This window comes from Erpetoichthys calabaricus, chromosome 15 (genome assembly GCF_900747795.2).
Source record: "Erpetoichthys calabaricus chromosome 15, fErpCal1.3, whole genome shotgun sequence".
Lineage (NCBI taxonomy): Eukaryota > Metazoa > Chordata > Cladistia > Polypteriformes > Polypteridae > Erpetoichthys > Erpetoichthys calabaricus.
The window spans coordinates 91,440,774-91,460,586 of NC_041408.2; the positions used below are offsets into that span (position 1 = coordinate 91,440,774).

General features: G+C 42.3%; 1 protein-coding gene across 1 annotated transcript in view; it reads right to left on the reverse strand.

Moving 5' to 3' along the window:
* Positions 1–15,700, reverse strand: part of fam83b (family with sequence similarity 83 member B) — an 89,712-nt gene extending 74,012 nt beyond the window's left edge. Inside the window, exon 1 of the mRNA XM_051919130.1 lies at positions 15,138–15,700. The gene's annotated coding sequence lies outside the window, so the exon portion shown is untranslated. The remainder of the gene's footprint in view (positions 1–15,137) is intronic.
* Positions 15,701–19,813: the final 4,113 nt, after the last annotated feature.

Consider the following 19,813-nt stretch of genomic DNA (forward strand, 5'->3'; position numbering starts at 1 on the left):
AGTCTGGTGGGGTCAAATCGGGAAACCCAGCTGGCCGTTCCACATGCCCGCGTCAGCTGCTCCAGCGTTACGGGAATGTTTCGTTCAACCAACAGTACGGTGTAGTGTGGCGGTGCCCCATCTTGCTGCCACCGCAGATCATCAATGTCCAGTCATCGTTACTCCCATTCTCAGGCTACACAGTGATGCCATTTGTGATACTTTTTCACGCAGCAGTTTAAATGCTGCAGCCTGTGAAAGGTCATATACATAAATATGGGCCACCTGGTATTACTAGCCGCCCCCCGCGGCTCTGCCCACTTAGCACTGAAACAGGACAAACGTTAAAAATCAATAAACAAACAGGTATTGCTCACTAAGCGGAGGAAAGGAACACTCCAATACACGGCCGAGAGATAGAGAAACTCAAACGGAGGCTGGCGCGTGAGTGAGGAGGCCCCGCCCAGCTCCCAACTCCTGAGGCCCCGCCCCCCTCCCCTCAGCTCCACCTCATACTCGCACAAAATCAACCGGAATGTTCAAGCAAATTCTAGAAAAAAATCTGGTCTGAATCCATGAAGTACTTCTCTTGTGAAAAGCGGACAGACATACGGACAGACAGAGAGACGTTGGATTTTAGATAGATAGATAGATAGATAGATAGATAGATAGATAGATAGATAGATAGATAGATAGATAGATAGATAGATAGATAGATAGATAGATAGATAGATAGATAGATAGATAGATAGATAGATACTTTATTAATCCCAAGGGGAAATTTATATATATATATATATATATATATATAGAGAGAGAGAGAGATGAACCAAGGGCATGGTGGAGTGCCACATCCACTGGGCACAAGGCTGACTTAGTGCCAACAGTGCAAACCGAGCCTTCACTCTGGATGTACAGGGAATGAATTGTCCACAACAGCAGGCCCGGTACATCATAGTCCCAAAGCACCCCTCACAAGTCTACAAAACTCAGGCGGACTGTTGGGTTCTACTCCCATGAACCCTCCAGAGTGCTTCTGAGGGTACAAAGCTGGTCCAGTTCTCCACAAAATCCACATTGTTCCTCCAGAATCCAAGATCTGACCAACAACTGGATTACCGGATAAGCTCTTTTCCAGAACCCTGGCCTAAGCATTCCCACAGAGGTTCAGGAGCATGATCCCCCTGAAGTTGGAACACATCCTCCCTCATGTCTCCTTTCTTAAAGATGGGGACCACCATCACAGTTTGCAAATCCAGAGGTACTGTCCTCAACCTTCAGGTAATGTCAGGCAAGACAGCCCACCAGCAGGCAAGGCCTTTAAGAACTCTGGGCAAATGTCACCCACCCCAGGCGCAAGGACAAGGTCAAATGAACATGGGCACAGCTCCGCTGTGGGATTGTTGAACAACGCGCCGTAGTGACATGTCTTTGGGCAGAGGGAGAGAAACCTGCTGAAATGGAATCCCCAAACCATAATGTTTCATAATTTCACCCAGAGGTTGAACCAAGCCCTGAGGAGCACCCGGCATCACAGAGGAGGATTTGCCAACGGATACAAATTGCAGCCTACCAGTTGTAAAAGAGTGAAACCATTCCAACGCTACATCCACGAGACCTAAATAAGTAGATGTGGAATGAGTGCGTCATGGAACAGCACGTCAAAAACGAGGCGTACCGACCCGCAGAGCCACAGCATCATACGTCACCGCAGGTCTACGCCAGCAGTTTCAGGGTGGAAGTGACGTCACCGCACGTCTAGACCCACAGCTTGGTAACAAAATTAACCCCTAACATTAACTAACCCCCTAACCTTAACCATTTATCCTACAGGCTAACCACACTAACCCCGTACTATAACTCCTGGTCAAGACCTGCGGTGATGTATGGTGCTCTGGCTCTGCAGTTGGAGATTATTGATAGAAACTGCTGGAAGATCCTAGAGAATTAAAACCGAACGGCCACGATGATCAGCAGCTACAAGAAGATCATTCACAACCTTCACCAAAGCACTCGCACTACTGGGCTTAGTAACGAAGGATCTTTGTGATTTGTTTGGTTTGATATGCTTGAGTAATCCCCGAGAGGAAATTGTCTTTCCTCATGACCTTTATGTTGTTATGTTGTGTTGTGTTGTGTTATGAATAATGGCCATGCTGCCTCAAAGTGTCAGAATGATAGTTTGCAGTGGGTGACAGGTGGGCCAATAGGTCTCGATGACTTTGATTTGCCCACCCAGACAACCATGTGCCACTTTGTCATAACAGACCCCCACTTCCCTTTGTGTCTCCTGTCTTTTGATATATTTGTATATTTTTTTATTTTGTTTAATTTTGTATGTATTTTTGTTTGATATTTGTGTATATTTTTCTGCATTTGTATATTTTTATTTAATTTTGTATATATTTGTATATTTGATATTTTTGTATATTTTTTGTATTTGTATATTTTTATTTTATTTCATTTGTAAATATTTGCATATTTGATATTGCATATTTTTCTGTATTTGTATATTTTTATTTAATTTTGCATATATTTGCATATTTGATATTTTTGTGTATTATTCTGTATTTATATATTTTTATTTCATTTTGCATATATTTGTACATTTGATATTTTTGCATATTTTTGTGCATTTGTATATTTTTTATATTATTTAATTTGTAAATATTTGTATATTTGATATTTGTATATTTTTCTTTATTTGTATATTTTTTTATTTTGTTTAATTTTGTATATATATTTTTTGTTTGATATTTTGTATATTTTTCTGCATTGGAATATTTTTTATTTTATTTAATTTGTGTATATTTGCATATTTGATATTTTTGTATATTTTTCTGTATTTGTATATTTTTTATTTAATTTTCTATATATTTTTTGTTTGATATTTGGGTATTTTTTATTTAATTTGTATATATTCTGTATATTTGATATTTTTGTATATTTTTTGTATTTGTATATTTTTATTTTATTTCATTTGTAAATATTTGCATATTTGATATTGTATATTTTTCTGTATTTGTATATTTTTATTTAATTTTGCATATATTTGCATATTTGATATTGCTGTATATTGTTCTGTATTTATATATTTTTATTTCATTTTGCATATATTTGATATTTTTGTATATTATTCTGTATTTGTATATTTTTATTTCATTTTGCATATATTTGTATATTTTATGTTTTTGTATATTTTTATGCATTTGTATATTTTTTATATTATTTAATTTGTAAATATTTGTATATTTGATATTTTTGTACGGTATATTTTTCTGTATTTGTATATGTTTTAATTTTGTTTAATTTTGTATATTTTCTTTTTGTTTGATATTTTGTATATTTTTCTGCATTGGTATATTTTTTATTTTATTTAATTTGTATATATTTGCATATTTTATATTTTTGTATAGTTTTCTGTATTTGTATATTTTTTATTTAATTTTGTATATATTTGCATATTTTATATTTTTGTATATATTTGTGTATTTTTATGTATTTATATAGTTTTTATTTTGATTAATTTTGTATATATTTGCATATTTTATATTTTTGTATATATTTGTGTATTTTTATGTATTTATATATTTTTTATTTTGATTAATTTTGTATATATTTGCATATTTGATATTTTGTATATTTTTCTGTATTTGTATATTTTTATTTGTTATATATTTGCATATTTGATACTTTGTATATTTTTTTACTTCGTTTTATTTTGCATATTTTTGCCTATTTTTTTTGAGTTTGCCTAAATTAAACCATATTATCTGTTATCTATTTAGAACAAGAAAAACAAAAGGTGGAACTCTGCCTCGCCTGTGGCTCAGGGGGTCACGAGAACTCAAGCGGCTCCAATTGCTTTTCTGGATGCTTGTTGTCTTACGAGTCAATGGGGTGACTGGGTGGGTCGGAGGTCTTAGGTTACCAACTCCTCGCCGGTGTCTTAGCAACTTGTTAACCTTCTTAGGCCCGGTGGCGTTTCTGCATTACGGGCCAGCTGTTCACTTACCCAATCAAGTGTTGTGCAAAATAAGTAATAAGGGTCACTCATTTGAATTTATTATTAAAATGTTTATAACAGTGGCACGGTGCTGCAGTGGTAGTGCTGCTGCGGGTTCGCTTCCCGGGTCCTCCCTGCGTGGAGTTTGCATGTTCTCCCCGTGTCTGCGTGGGTTTCCTCCCACAGTCCAAAGACATGCAGGTTAGGTGGATTGGTGATTCAAAATTGTCCCGTGTGTGTGTGCTTGGTGTGTGTGTGTGCCCTGTGGTGGGCTGGCGTCCTGCCCGGGGTTTGTTTCCTGCTTTGCACCCTGGGATTGGCTCCAGCAGACCCCCTTGACCCTGTGTTAGGATATAGCGGGTTGGACGACGGATGGATGTTTATAACAATGCTCAGCTTTGTCTTCTGAACTAATACAGTGATCCCTCGCTATATCGCGCTTCGCCTTTCGCGGCTTCACTCCATCGCGGATTTTATATGTAAGCATATTTAAATATATATCGCGGATTTTTCGCTGCTTCGCGGGTTTCTGCGGACAATGGGTCTTTTAATTTCTGGTACATGCTTCCTCAGTTGGTTTGCCCAGTTGATTTCATACAAGGGACGCTATTGGCAGATGGCTGAGAAGCTACCCAACTTACTTTCTCTCTCTCTCTCTATCTCTCTCTCTCTCTCTCTCTCTGCTCCTGACGGAGGGGGTGTGAGCTGCCGCCTTCAACAGCTTTGTACCGGCGGTGCTTCGCATACTTAAAAGCCAAAAAGCCCTATTGATTTTTTTTTTGACTGCTTGCTTTGCACTCCTTTGAAAAGGAAGATATGTTTGCATTCTTTTAATTGTGAGACAGAACTGTCATCTCTGTCTTGTCATGGAGCACAGTTTAAACTTTTGAAAAAGAGACAAATGTTTGTTTGCAGTGTTTGAATAACGTTCCTGTCTCTCTACAACCTCCTGTGTTTCTGCGCAAATCTGTGACCCAAGCATGACATTCTAAAAATAACCATATAAACATATGGTTTCTACTTCGCGGATTTTCTTATTTCGCGGGTGGCTCTGGAACGCAACCCCTGCGATGGAGGAGGGATTACTGTACTTCATTTTTTTTTCAATTTCCTATCATATGCGCTGTTTAAATTCTTATCTACTGAAAGGCTTTCTGTTTGTAGTCTGTGAAAGTGTCTTCATGCCGAGGGCTGCCAGTCTCTTTCCAGCCAATCGGCCCTGCAGTGTCCCCAGCGTGTGTGTCTCTGTGTCCTGAACTGTCCAGTTTAGTGAAGGCCATCACTCGTATTAAAATGACGGTGACCTGTTGTTAGTCTTTACAATTCTTTGACCTATAGGTGACGCAGTTTTGACCTGCATATGGTTTTTGCAAAAAAATTAAAAAGTATTGGGTTAGAAAACAAGGAATGTCGCTCCCTAACGGCTCGTTCGCACTTCCATGTTTGTTCCCGAAAACTGCACAACATGCGTACTCCGTCACAGCCCTGCCAAATCTGCTTGATCTCTGCCTCTCGTTGACGTCACCATGGAGGAGGGCGGTGAGTCTTTTAAAAATTAAACAAGCTTCACACATTTTCACACCTTAACTCTTTTAGGCCGGATGTGAACTAAAGTCGACATTCAGGGGCAGAGGGCTGTCAACGTCGATAAAACTCACCGTTCCGTTAAAGGCTAGGAGGACCGTTAGACTTGTTGACTTGAAGTCCAATCCCCGAGGGTGTGCGAGTAGTGCAGACTAAACAACGTCTAGAATGGCATTGACGTCGGGCGAGAGAGCACGAAAACAAATGTGCAATACAATAAAATGTGTAAAACTCCATGGAAATCATTTATTGATTATTTCTGAATTAGACTCTGACTTATCGAACTCTGATTTGGATGCAAGCAATCTGGAAATTGTGAACGAAAGACAAGACACCAGCTGATCGAATCCCCAGTGGTGCTGTTCGCACTCGTGTAGCTGACGCGTCTACGGCAAGCGAGTTCCTGATGAGGCGCGAGGATGTGAGGGGATTCCCAGACAAAGAACGTCTCCAATCAGCATAGACTCACACGGTCAAGCAGGGACAGGACAGCTCATTCATCCAGCCAGAAACTCTAATCCAAGGTGTTCCAGTCGCGTGACAAGACATGCGTATCGAAAAAGCACGTCTCAGACAACTACGGCAATGTCCACCCTGAGAGGACTACATAGATATCGATCCGTGGGAGGCTACTGGACCTCATCGAAAGTCGTGGCGGACACTACGGGTCACCAGCCACTCAACTACGTCAAGCTGCTCTTTCATGTCACCAGAAAGGGCCTTTCAGCTGATGAGTGACGAGACAAACCGTGTCACACTTTGATGGGAGGCATCGGGGCGGGGGGGGGGGAGCGGGGGGTCTAGCTACTGCAGACACAGGTACAGAGGGGTAATCAGGTGTGCCGCTGACCCTCTGCTTCATCCCTCCTTAGACTCCTCCCCTCCAGACCACGCCCTCTCTCCTTCTAGAAGCCCCGCCTCTTCCCCTTCCATAGTAATAAAAGCCCACAGCCTTGCGCTGCAGTCAGTCCAGTGTTGGTCTCAGTCTCGTAAGACTACTCGGCGGAGAATCACGCTTGGGAGGGATCCTCAGACCTTTTTCATTGTGTTCTCCCTCTTTTACAACCGGTATGTAAGAAGTATGCAAATTTACATACTGGAAGGGCTAATGGGGCATTAAACTGAGGGGCATTTGTTGTAAATCAGCATTTGATGTGTGAAACCATTGCTTTGTGTCAGTCAGTCAGTCAGTGAGTGTCCAACCCGCTATATCCTAACACAGGGTCACAGGGGTCTGCTGGAGCCAATCCCAGCCAACACAGGGCACAAGGCAGGAAACAAACCCTGGGCAGGGCGCCGGCCCACCACAGGGTGCACACACACCCACCACACACTAGGGGCAATTTAGGATCGCCAATGCACCTAACCTGCATGTCTTTGGAAACCCACGCAGACATGGGGAGAACATACAAATGAACTCAGGTGTCCTTACTGCGAGGCAGCAGCGCTACCCACTGTGCCACCGTGCCACCCTGCAACCGAAACAATGAAACACAAATCAAACAACTAAACAGCAGAGTACACAAAATTATAACTAAGGTACAATCACAACACAGACCCTCACGCGCATATTGCTGCTTTCTTCACCGTGAAATTTGCTCCACACGTGAAGACGCCCGCTTCCCTTCCTGTCGTTTCCTCTCAGCTCCTCTTTCCCGCAGATGAGAGTTCACACGTTCACCATAAACAGCGGAGCAATGAGCTTCACTTCAGTCTCTGATGCATCTTTAGGATCACAATCAGCAACACTGTCATCCTGATTGGCAAAAATGGCCATCAAAGTACCAGAACAACCACAGCACAAGATGTGTTCGGAGGACAGCAAAGGAGCCCGGCCATTTTTCTCTCTTTTATCGAGAGATCTTTAAATTAAGACAGGGAGCTACATGTTGAATTATTGCAGGTAAACGCTTACAGACAGGACCTAAACTTCTCTTCTTCCTGTGGCCAATTTCCACAGAAGCAAAACACCATTTGTTTCACGATTTTTTTTTTTTTTTTATTGCTACAACAACATTTATTTCCAGAGCAGATTTTCATACAAATGATGAAGCTCAAAGTGCTTTACAGAATGAAGACAAAATAAATTAGAAAATAGAATGAGGGAACACTACTTAATATAAAATAAAAAGTAAGGTCCGATAGCCAGGGAGGACAGAAAAAAACAAAAGAAAAAAAAAAGAAAACTCCAGACGCCGGGAAAAAAAAAATCTGCAGGGGGTCCGAGGCCACGAGACCACCCAGCCAGCCTCCTCTAGGCATTCTATGTAACATCAATGACCTCACAATCAGTCCTCATGGTATTCAGGGTTTTATGCCAGGTTTCTATTGGGACAGCAAGCTGAGGAGGATCTGGGAGTGTAAGCCAGGAGAAAGAAAGAAAGAAAGAAAGAAAGAAAGAAAGAAAGAAAGAAAGAAAGAAAGAAAGAAAGAAAGAAAGAAAGAGATAAAAATGAAAGAAAGAGATAAAAATGAAAGAAAGAAAGAAAGAAAGAAAGAAAGAAAGAAAGATTAAAGAAATAAAAATGAAAGAAAGAAAGAAAGAAAAACGAAAGAAAGAGATAAGAAAGAAAGAAAGAAAGAAAGAAAGAAAGAAAGAAAGAAAGAAAGAAAGAAAGAAAGAAAGAAATTCATCTGTGAGCATCAATGGGCTTTGCGCCTGAGGAACCGAGCAACCCGAACTATTTGATAATATTTCAGTAATGATTTACCGTTCTGATCATAAAATCAGTCGTTACGATAGCAAGTGACGTTTTGGGGGGGTGCGTATGGTGCAAAGCAAAAACGATTAGCAGAAGGACGTTTGAGAAAACGGGTTTAGTATCCACAACTCGGATAAGGGAATGACCAATCAACCCGCTGTGGCAATAAACCGCGTTTCCCAACCTTTGAGGACACGCCCCTAGAAACGCGGGATTCGCTCCCGACAACGGGAATCCCAACCACTAGGAATACAAAATGGCGACCAAAAAAATGCATAAAAAAAAAATAACTATTAAACCAAGTAGCGAGATTAAAAAAAATAAACATAGGAAATGAATTCATAAACCCCCAGAAACCCCCCCATAAAAAATATCCAAAGAGTCCACAGCACAATACTTTCACCATAAATTCAGTTTTGTAGGAATCATTCTGCTCATCACTAACGGGCACATATCTGATGAAGAGCAGGCACTGCTCATCACCTGCCTCATAATCATCATCATCATCCATCCATTATCCAGTCCGCTGTATCCTAACTACAGGGTCACGGGGGTCTGCTGGAGCCAATCCTAGCCAACACAGGGCACAAGGCAGGAACCAAACCCTGGGCAGAGCACGCGCACACACAAACAAACACACAGCCACCAAGCAGAAGTTAGGATCGCCAGAGCACCTAACCTGCATCATCATCATCATCATCCATTCATTTTCCAACCCGCTGAATCCGAACACAGGGTCACGGGGGTCTGCTGGAGCCAATCCCAGCCAACACAGGGCACAAGGTAGGAACCAATCCCGTGCAGGGTGCCAACCCACCGCAGTCATCATCATAATAATATATTTTATTTATATAGTGCCTTTCAGGGTACCCAAGGCCACTGTACAAATCAAACAATCCAATATACAAACAAAGTTAAGAACATCAAAGGGCAAAATTAAAAACATGAGATTTATCTGAGGCCCAGGTAGGGCACCTCACAGCCGCTTCGCCCACAGCGCCCACTCTGCCCAGTCGGATGGCTAACGGCGAGGAGTCAGAAGGACGAGGTGAACGTGACGGAGTACAGGGACAGATTAAAAAGTGGGGCCAAACCACCAAGAGCCTTAAAAACTAAAAGGGAGAAGACGTTTCTGTTGAATACAGAAGGGAACGGGTAGTCAGGGTAGCCAGTCCTCGGCTCCCAGGGTGTTTAGCCAGTCTAGCCGCTCAGTTCTGTACGTATTGGAATTCATTTCGACTTGAGGCAGCGATGCCAAACAGCTGTGCACTGCAATCGTCCAGTCGCGAGGTGACAAGAGCAGGAATGAGCGCCTCAGTTGGAGTATCAGACAGCAATGGACGCGGCCTTGAAATCTGCTTAAGGTGGAAAAAGGCAGCTGTGGTGATGTTCATATTATGAGGAGCAAAGGAGGGAGTAGGACTGAGGAAAACACCGAGCTGGGCGGACAAGGAGGTAATACAGCCAGCCATTTTTACTGAGGAATTAATTGTCTGTTTTCTTTAATATTAGCCCCATGATGCTGGCAACATCATGCTATAATAATAAGAATTATAATTATACATTTTATTTATATAGCGCCTTTCCATATTCCTGCTGCTGCTCTTCCTGTTAACAACATTTTTCATTAAATATTTGCATGTTAGGGGGGTGCAGGGACAGGGAGACTGCTCAGAATTGTGGGAAAGAGGAATGAAGCCAAATCCAGAGAGGTCCTGGGGGGAAACCTGTGAACACCACCTCAGACTGGAGTGACGATTCCCCTTTCAGCATGACAACGACCTGAAGCATCCAGCCAAGACAACACTGGAGTGGCTTCAGGATGAGTCTCCGAGTGTCCCTGGGTGTCCCTAAGTGTCTCAGAATGCCTCTGAGTGTCCCAGAGTGTCTATGGGTGTCTTAGAGTATCCCTAAGTGTCTCAGAGTGTCTCTAGGTGTCCTTGAGTGTCCCTGGATGTCTCTGAGTGTCTCAGAGTGTCCCTGGGTGTCCCTAAGCATTTCAGATTGTCTCTGGGTGTCCCTAAGCATCTCAGATTGTCTCTGGGTGTTCCTGAGTGTCTCTGGGTGTCCCTAAGTGTCCCAGAGTGTCTATGGTTGTCTCAGAGTGTCTATGGGTGTCTCAGAGTGTCCCTGGATGTCCCCCTAAGCATCTCAGAGTGTCCCTGGGTGTCTCTAAGCATCTCAGAATGTCTCTGGGTGTCCCTAAGTGTCTCAGAGTGTCCCTGGGTGTCTCAGAGTGTCTGTGGGTGTCTCAGGGTGTCCCTAGGTGTCCTTGAGTGTCCCTGGATGTCTCCGAGTGTCCCAGAGTGTCCCTGGGTGTCTCAGAGTGTCTCTGGGTGTTCCTGGGTGTCCCTGGTTGTCCCTAAGCATCTCAGAATGTCTCTGGGTGTCCCTAAGTGTCTCAGAGTGTCCCTGGTGTCCCAGAGTGTCTATGGTTGTCTTAGAGTGTCTATGGGTGGCTTAGAGTGTCCCTACGTGTCCCTAAGTGTCTCAGAGTGTCTATGCGTGTCTCAGAGTGTCCCCCTAAGCATCTCAGAATGTCTCTGGGTGTCCCTAAGTGTCTCAGAGTGTCCCTGGGTGTCCCAGAGTGTCTATGGTTGTCTCAGAGTGTCTATGGGTGTCTCATAGTGTCCCTGGATGTCCCCCTAAGCATCTTAGAATGTCTCTGGGTGTCCCTACGTGTCTCAGGGTGTCCCTGGGTGTCCCAGGGTGTCAATGGGTGGCTTAGAGTGTCCCTAAATGTCTCAGAATGTCTCTGGGTGTCCCTAAGTGTCTCAGAGTGTCCCTGGGTGTCCCTGCAGATGGCAGTTCTCAGGCCCTTCCCAACCAATCTAATGGAGCTTGCGGGGATCAGCCAGGAAGAATGGCATCAACTGCCCAAATCCAGGGGTACAAAGCTTAAAGAGACTTGCCCTAAGACGACTGCTGTCAGCAGAGCATCTAAAAAATATTTGAATACTTACAGGAAAGCAAGATTTCAGTTTATGATTTTTAATGAATTTGTAAACCGTTCTGAGGACATGTTTTCACTTTGTCATTATGAGTTATTGAGTGCTGATTGATTAGCAAAAATGGTACATTCATCCTTTTAAAATTAAATGCTATACGATAAAATCTGAAGCAAGTGAGGAGCTCTCAATACCTTCTGAATCCTCTGTCCGATAACATGGACATTGTAGGGAAATCGCGCCCACAAATATTAAAATGACTGTTTACCCGGCTGCCATGTGCCGGAATGTTCTGTTTATGACAGGAGCCGACTGTGCGCACAGATCCATGTCAGCGTTCACAGCGCGGCGAGTCAAATAATCAATGTGTCTACATCAGAACAAGAGAATATGAGCTCTAAAAATAAACAGAAACCGCAAGAAGACATTTAGGGAAGAATGTGAAGCCGCAGCAGATAAGATAAGATAATCTGGAAATGAGTGACAGAGACTGAAGGACGACCGTTACAGGAGACACAGTTTGGGATTTATTAATTACAACTTCATTCATCAGTGACTTAGCAGGAAGCCCACCGCCAAGCGGGCCGTAAAGCTCACGGCTACAAGTTTAAAATCCTGTGTGACCCCGAGCCGAGCACTTCACTCCCCAGCGCTTACTTTATACAAATATGGAGATTACTGGACTGGAACAGAAAAGGCGCTATATATTTTTTAAAAAATCAAAGGTTTAAAGGTTTACCCCCTGCTTTTGACTTCCAGTATGACACCCAGCAAGTTGAAATATGACAACTACTGCAGTGAACTCGCCTGAAAGGAGCTCCGTAAAATCACAGGCTCACAGATTCAACCTCCATTACCGCCTTTCAGACTGACCTCCAGTGAGTCACCTCATCATCCAGCACTCACGTCACAGAAATATGGAATTCGCCATCAAGTATAAAAGGTCTCCATGTGGCACTTACCATGCAAAATGCTTCATTTAGCTCAAATAAGTGACCGCATTTCAGGATTTGTTAATTACAACTTAGAACACCAGTGACTTGTCAGGAAGTGCGCCACCTACTGGACGGAGTCGATTTACCAACCGGGACCCAAATCCATTACATCACATAACTAGAGAAAGAACTTCAAAAACAGGTGCAGGTGATGTTCACTTGGAAAGGCGCCTGAGAAAATCACAACTTCAAGGGTCCTTCACCACCCCTCAGTCACCCTACAGGGAGTCCACCTTAATGCCAGCATTCACAAGGCAGTGACTAAAATGGACCTGACAGGTGTCTTTAGATGGCATTCACTGTGACAGCAGCAGCAGCAGCCGTGTTGTCACAGGGACAGAGAAATTCGTACTAGCAGGTTTTACCAGCGTGCCACATGTTGGCACTCACCAGCGCCAGGAGGAACAAGAAAGAGCTACAGTGCAGACAGATAGGATATGAAAGGCACTATAGGATAGATAGATAGATAGATAGATAGATAGATAGATAGATAGATAGATAGATAGATAGATAGATAGATAGATAGATAGATAGATAGATAGATAGATATGAAAGGCACTATATATCATAGAGTGATAGATATATAAAGTATTATAAGATATATTATATAATATATATATATATATATATATATATATATATATAGAAGTTTCCTCCCACGGTCCAAAGACATGCAGGTTTGGTGGATTGGCGATTCTAAATTGGCCCTAGTGTGTCCTTGGTGTGTGGGTGTGTTTGTGCGTGTCCTGCGGAGGGTTGGCACCCTGCCCGGGATTGGTTCCTGCCTTGTGCCCTGTGTTGGCTGGGATTGGCTCCAGCAGACCCCCGTGACCCTGTGTTCGGATTCAGCGGGTTGGAAAATGGATGGATGGATGGATATATATGGAAGAGAATATATATATTTATTTATTTATTTATTTATTATGAACACCACAGACTGGGACAGATACCAAGAGGAATGACTGGGGCCCCAGCCACACAAAATTAGGCAATAGATAGATAGATAGATAGATAGATAGATAGATAGATAGATAGATAGATAGATAGATAGATAGATAGATAGATAGATAGAACTGAAAGGCACTATATTAAAATATAGACAGCTAAATGCATAAGAAGCTAAAAGTCATTTCAACCATTTTCAGTCTTGTCAGAGTGTTATTTGTCCAACCATTTTATGAACTCATACAAAATAATAGTTATGAAACACATTGTATGGTGGATAGGAAAGTAACTATAAAAAAGAAAGAGACGAAAGGTGCTATAAAAAAAGACAGCTGTAAAAGGCACTTTATAATAGATAGGTATTAAAGAAATGTTTGTAATAGAAACCTGGGAAAGGACTTATATAACGGATATGAAATGGAGTATATAAAAGATTTATGCATATGAAAGGCACTGTAAAAGATAGATATGGTAAGTAGATATGAAAGGTGTTACGTAATATATAGACAGAAAAATTATTATACAGTATAGGATAGGGGGATAGATATAAAAGTATGACAGACAGATAGATAGAAATGTCACTATCCAAAAGAAAGATAGGTAGATATGAATGAAAGGCACTACACAAAAACAGACAGATAGAAATGTAAGGCACTATATAAAAGATAGGTAGACAGAAATTAAGGACAGTATACAAAAGATAGATAGGTACAAAGACATGGAAGAAACTATATTTTATATTATTTTAGATAGAAATGTAATTTATAAAAGATAGGTAGACATAATGAAAGGAAGTATTTAAAAAATATTTAGATATAAATTAAAGGAATATAAAAGTGCCTGATACACTAAGCATTTCACGGCATATCAAATTTGTATGTGACAGATAAAATATGATTTGAATTTGATATGATTTTAATAGATAGATAGATAGATAGATAGATAGATAGATAGATAGATAGATAGATAGATAGATAGATAGATAGATAGAAGCACTTTATTAAAACAGACATGTTGATAAGGATTCTATCTAATTCCTTGTTCCCGATCCTATACAGTATGCCGTATATTCCGTTTATTTATTTCTACATCACATGTATCACATCATCCCCTCGCTGTCCCACCCTACTCTGAGTCATGGGGTGGTGGTGCCTACCCAGGCAGCTCTGAGCACAAGGCAGACCCTCACACTGGGTCAGATTCCAGACGGGAATTAACCTGGCATTTGCGTTTATGGGATGAACACCGAAGTGTCCGAGTAAACGCTGAGCGAAGCTTCGGTTCAGAGAGCTGGGTGAGAGTGCGATGGCCGGCCCGGGGGTGTCAAGTCGCCGATGCACAGTCTTGCCCACCTCGCTTACATGACAGATCCTAATATTGATTCCATTCGCCGGTTGCGATAATCCAGAGACATTGAAAAACTGTCACCAAGCGCACACTTTAAGGGGACGCACGCAGCACTCGGCGCAGCCCCCCGTCCCGCTCCCTCACGTGTGCAGACTTGCACCAAATGTTTGCCGAGCTTCGCGTTGCCTCTTGCCGTTTCTCTTTCATGTTCTGTCAGTTTCCCGTTCGCTTGGATCTCGGGGGTCTTCTCTCTTTCTGTCGTACAGACCCCCGTGTTTGTTAAAAGTGCTGTCATGATGTCTCCTTTCCTCCCTTACTTGTTTCTAAAAGCTGTGCTCGCCCTCGTCCGTTTTAGCTCTCGGTAGCCCGTGCCCTGTGCCGTAAAAGGTGGTGGTGATGGCGGGCTGCTGTCGCCCCTACTGTTTGTGTCACCCACAGGGCGGAAGTTTTAGTCCACTAATGTTAAAAACACACAAACCAGCGAGCAGACGGCGGAGTTGCTTTTCGCTAAGACAAAAACTTTGCCAGCCGCACTTTCGCCTTTTCTTAAAGCCGAGCCACCGTGTTCGTTTAATTGCATTCTACAAGAAGCTCCGGCCGCCGGTACGGGACAAGTAAACAGGAAACTTACTTTGTCATTCTTCAAGGTGGGAAATCCTATATTCGTGGACTCCAAGGTGTGGGAGGGGGGCTCCGATTGGACGCCGGTGAGGTTGGCACGCAGGACGTTTCACCTTAGACCTAATAATACTCTTGCAAGGGGGGGGGACCAGGGGATTTGACTGACAGGCGAAAAATACAAAATAAAAAAATAAAATAAAATAATAATAAAGGAACTTCTGAAAAGTTCGATTTATCCGCCGCGTGCCAACAAAAGACAAAGTGCTCATATGATGTCAGGGTGCACACCGAGGTGGGTGGAGACGTATGCAAATGAGTGAAAGGTGACACCTGCGGGAGCTCCGAGTGAGCAGAACCTGTTTGAAATCAAAGCCCCGCCCACGCCGAAAATTAACGAGCGGGCGGCTCCAACGGCCTCGGCGACTCGCCGAATTCGACGCGATCGCCGCTTCCACCGCCACCGTGTGCCGATCCAACGAGTGCCTACTTTCGATTCGTTTGACTCTATTCCTGTAATATTCCTCCATTTTCAGCCAGGTATGTGATGTTACCGTACATACTCACACCTGTAATGGGTGCCGCTGCCTACGGGCGTAAACAGAACCCCAAGTCTCGGCCACCAAGAAGAAGCGTGAAGGAGGAGGAGGAGGTCAAAGAAAGCGCCTTGAGAAAATATTCGGACCCTTCACTTTTTTTGCACATTTTGTTCGGTGCTACAGTCACTCGGATTCATTTTTTCCTTCCTCAAGCGACACTCGCTACCCCAGAATGAAAATGCAAAAACAGGATTTTAGACATTTTTTTTGCAAATTTAGTCAAGTCAGATACCGATACACCCACCCATCCATCCATTTTCAAGACCCCTTATCCAGAGTAAGGTTATGGGGAAGCTGGAGCCAATCCCAGCAAGAATCGGGTGCAAGCAGGACAAGGCAGCAGTCCATGATATGGTGAGCACACACACCAGGGCCAATTTAGCATCTCCCGTTCACCGAGTATTCCGACCCTCTACCAGTAGAAGCCCCTTTGGCAGCCATTCCAGTCGGGAGTTTTCCTGGGACGAGCTTCACACAACTGGATTAGGAGATTTTCTGCCATTTTTCTATGAAGGTCCCTTCAAACTCCGTCAGGTGGATGCAGTGCCAGTTCAAAGCCCATTTGGCACCCCTCGGTGCTCATAACAGATAGTCAGAATTATTAGACTGAACTCCCCCGTGTCCGGAGCGCATGCCACCCCTCTGTGCACATACCACATGCCCCTTAACTTTCATCAATGGCACCCCTAACAAATTGACCAGCTCTGGCTGTAATTATCTTTCAGAATTTTTTGATGTGGGTGCCCTTAGCAAGGTGCCCATGTTGCCCATACCTAAGTGTGCCAACATGTGGACGGCTATTTTCAGGTCTCTCCAGAGATGTTTGATGGGATTCTTGTCCGGGTTCAACTTGGGCCACACATGGACATTCACTCAGTTGTCCCTTAGCCGCTCCAGTGTTGTCTTTGCCTTGTCCTGTTGGAAGGTGAGCCTTCGTCCCAGTCTGAGGTCCTTAGCGTGGTGAGATGGTTTTCATTAAGTATATCTCTGCACTTCGCTCCGTTCTGCTTTCTATCTTGCCTAACCTCCGAGTCTCTGACGCTGGAATAAAAACAAAGACCCCACAGTGTGATGCTGTCACCACTGACATGGTATGCCCAGGTGAGGAGCACTGCATGGCTTCCTCCAGACATGACACTCACGACTGAAGCCAATGTTGATTTGAATCTGATTTTCCGAGAGTCCTTCCGTTGCCTTTTTACAAACTCCTAGTGGGATTTCACGTGTCATCTGGCCAGTCTGCCATAAAGCCCACATTAGTGGAGTGTTGCTGGTTGAACTTCTCAAAGTTTCTGTCATCTCCACTCAGGTGGTCTGGAGCTCTGCCAAAGTGACCATTGGGTTTTTGAATCACACCTCTCTTACCACGACGCTTCTCCCATGGATTGCTCAGTTTGGCCGGGTGGCCAGCTCTAAGAAGATTCGGGGTTCTCCTAAACGAATTATGGAGGCCATATGTACTCCTCAGAACTTCAAATCTGCAGCTTTCTCCAGATCTGCACCCCAACACAATCCTGTCTCTAAGCTCAGCAGGGAACTCATTGGACCTCACAGTTTGGTCATTGTCAACCGTGGACCTTCTCTAGACAGGTGTGTGACATGTGACACGGATTTTAGTTTAATTGGCCGCCCCTAATTCTGAATGTGGGTGTGTTGACCTGACGTCCCCTCCAGGTTTGGTTCCTGCTTTTGCACCCTTTGTTGCTGGGAGGGGCTCAGCATCCCCCAAACCACCATCCCCAACCCACCCTGAATTGGATTAAGCGATGTAAGAAATGGCACCAGTGGTCTGCTGAAGCAGAGACAAATCAAATCCAGCAGAAGGTAAGAACATTTTATTGGCATCATCTTGGATTCTCCAATCCAGCTCGACCGGTTTGAGGGCTGATTTGAAATTTGTAACATTGACTTCTGTTTTATTTTCTGTAAGCAAATGATTATGCTGAGCTGCAATGACAAATCCCAGAGAAGCCTGCAGCATAACCGAGCCACTAAAATGTTTGTTTCTGGTCTTCTTATTTGATCTGTCATTTCACTTCAGTAGACCAGCTGCCTTTTAGGAGGTTACAGATGAATAAGCAGCTGGTGAAGTTCAGTTGGGATGGCTACTGGTCTACCATTGGCGTGTGTCCCCTGAGTACAGCTAAGGCTGCATTGAGCCCTAGGAGCCACTGGAGGGCACTGTGCTGTGTAGCTTCCTGAGTTTATTTAGCAGCCAATGACATGAAAAGTCAGCAGTGCCCCTGAAGGTGAACCCAAGAACAGGTGGTGCCTGGGATTTTACAGTATAGTGGATACTAATTGGCTGGATGGCCCCTCTTAAGAAGATCCAAGGATGATGAAAGCTCCTCCATTCCAGGACTGTGTCTCTCTGGAAACCCAGAAACATAAACGTAAACTAATTTATTGTTACAATACTACTAATATTAAGCTTATATATGTACTAGCTGTGCATAAAGACCTCAGCATTAACATTTGCAATGCACCATCTGTGGGAATGTATTTTGTAATATATGCAGTAATATAAAGCATTGTATTTGTCATTTCAACGGATGGTGCATGATAAATATTTCTAGTAATAAAATGAATTCAATTTGTAATTCCAACAGATGGCACATCACAAACATTTGTATTAATAAAATGCATTCCATTTGTCATTCCAATAGGTGGCACATAATAAACACTTGTAATAAAATGCATTCTATTTTTTATTCCAACAGATGGTGTGTCAGAAACATTTGTAGTAATAGAATGCATTCCATTTGTCATTCCAACAAACGGTGCATCAGAAACATTTGTAATAATAAAATGCATTGCATTTGTCATTCCAACAGATGGCACATCATACATTTATAGTAATAAAATTCATTGCATTTGTCATTCAAACAGAAGGTGCATATTAAACATTTGTAGTAATAAAATACATTGCATTTTTCATTCCAACAGATGGTGTGTCAGAAACATTTGTAGTAATAAAATGCAGTGCATGTTATTCCAACAGATGGTGTATCATAAACTTTTTTAGCAATTAAATGCATTACATTTGTCATTCCAACAGATGGCACATCATAAACATTTGTAGTAATAAAATGCATTCTATTTTTTTATTCCAACAGATGGTGTGTCAAAAACATTTGTAGTAATAAAATGTATTCCACTTGTCTTTCCAATAGATGGCACATCATAAATTTGTAGTAATAAAATGCATTGCATTTGTCATTCAAAGAGAAGGTGCATATTAAACATTTGTAGTAATTAAATACATTGCGTTTTTCATTCCAACAGACGGTGTGTCAGAAACATTTGTAGTAATAAAATGCAGTGCATGTTATTCCAACAGGTGGCACATCACAAACATTTATAGTAATAAAATGCATTGCATTTGTTATTCAAACAGATGGTGCATATTAAACATTTGTTGTAATAAAATGCATTGCATTTCTCATTCAAAGAGAAGGCGCATATTAAACATTTGTAGTAATTAAATACATTGCATTTTTCATTCCAACAGATGGTGTGTCAGAAACGTTTTTAGTAATAAACTGCAGTGCATGTTATTCCAACAGATGGTGTATCACAAACATTTGTATTAATAAAGTGCATTGCATTTGTCATTCCAACAGGTGGCACATCACAAACATTTATAGTAATAAAATGCAGTGCAAGTTATTTCAATAGATGGTGCATCACAAACATTTTTAGCAGTTAAATGCATTACATTTGTCATTCCAGCAGATGGAGCATTACACATATTTGTATTAATAAAATGTATTGCATTTATCATTCTAACAGATGGTGCATAAAAAAACATTTGTAGTAATAAAATGTATTACATTTTTTAATCTAACATATGGCACATTAGAACATTAGAACGTTAGTACTGTTTTTTACAAATCCCATACAAAATGGCACATAACAGACAGCACCCAGACAGACTAACAAATACACAGACACACAGACACTTGTTTTTTTTTTAGGCCTACCCTAACTAGTGTGCCTTTCCCTGATGCTGCTGCCACCATGCTTCACCATGGAATGGTATAGGGCAGGTGATGAGTGGTGAGGGTTTCCTCCAGATGTGACACTCAGA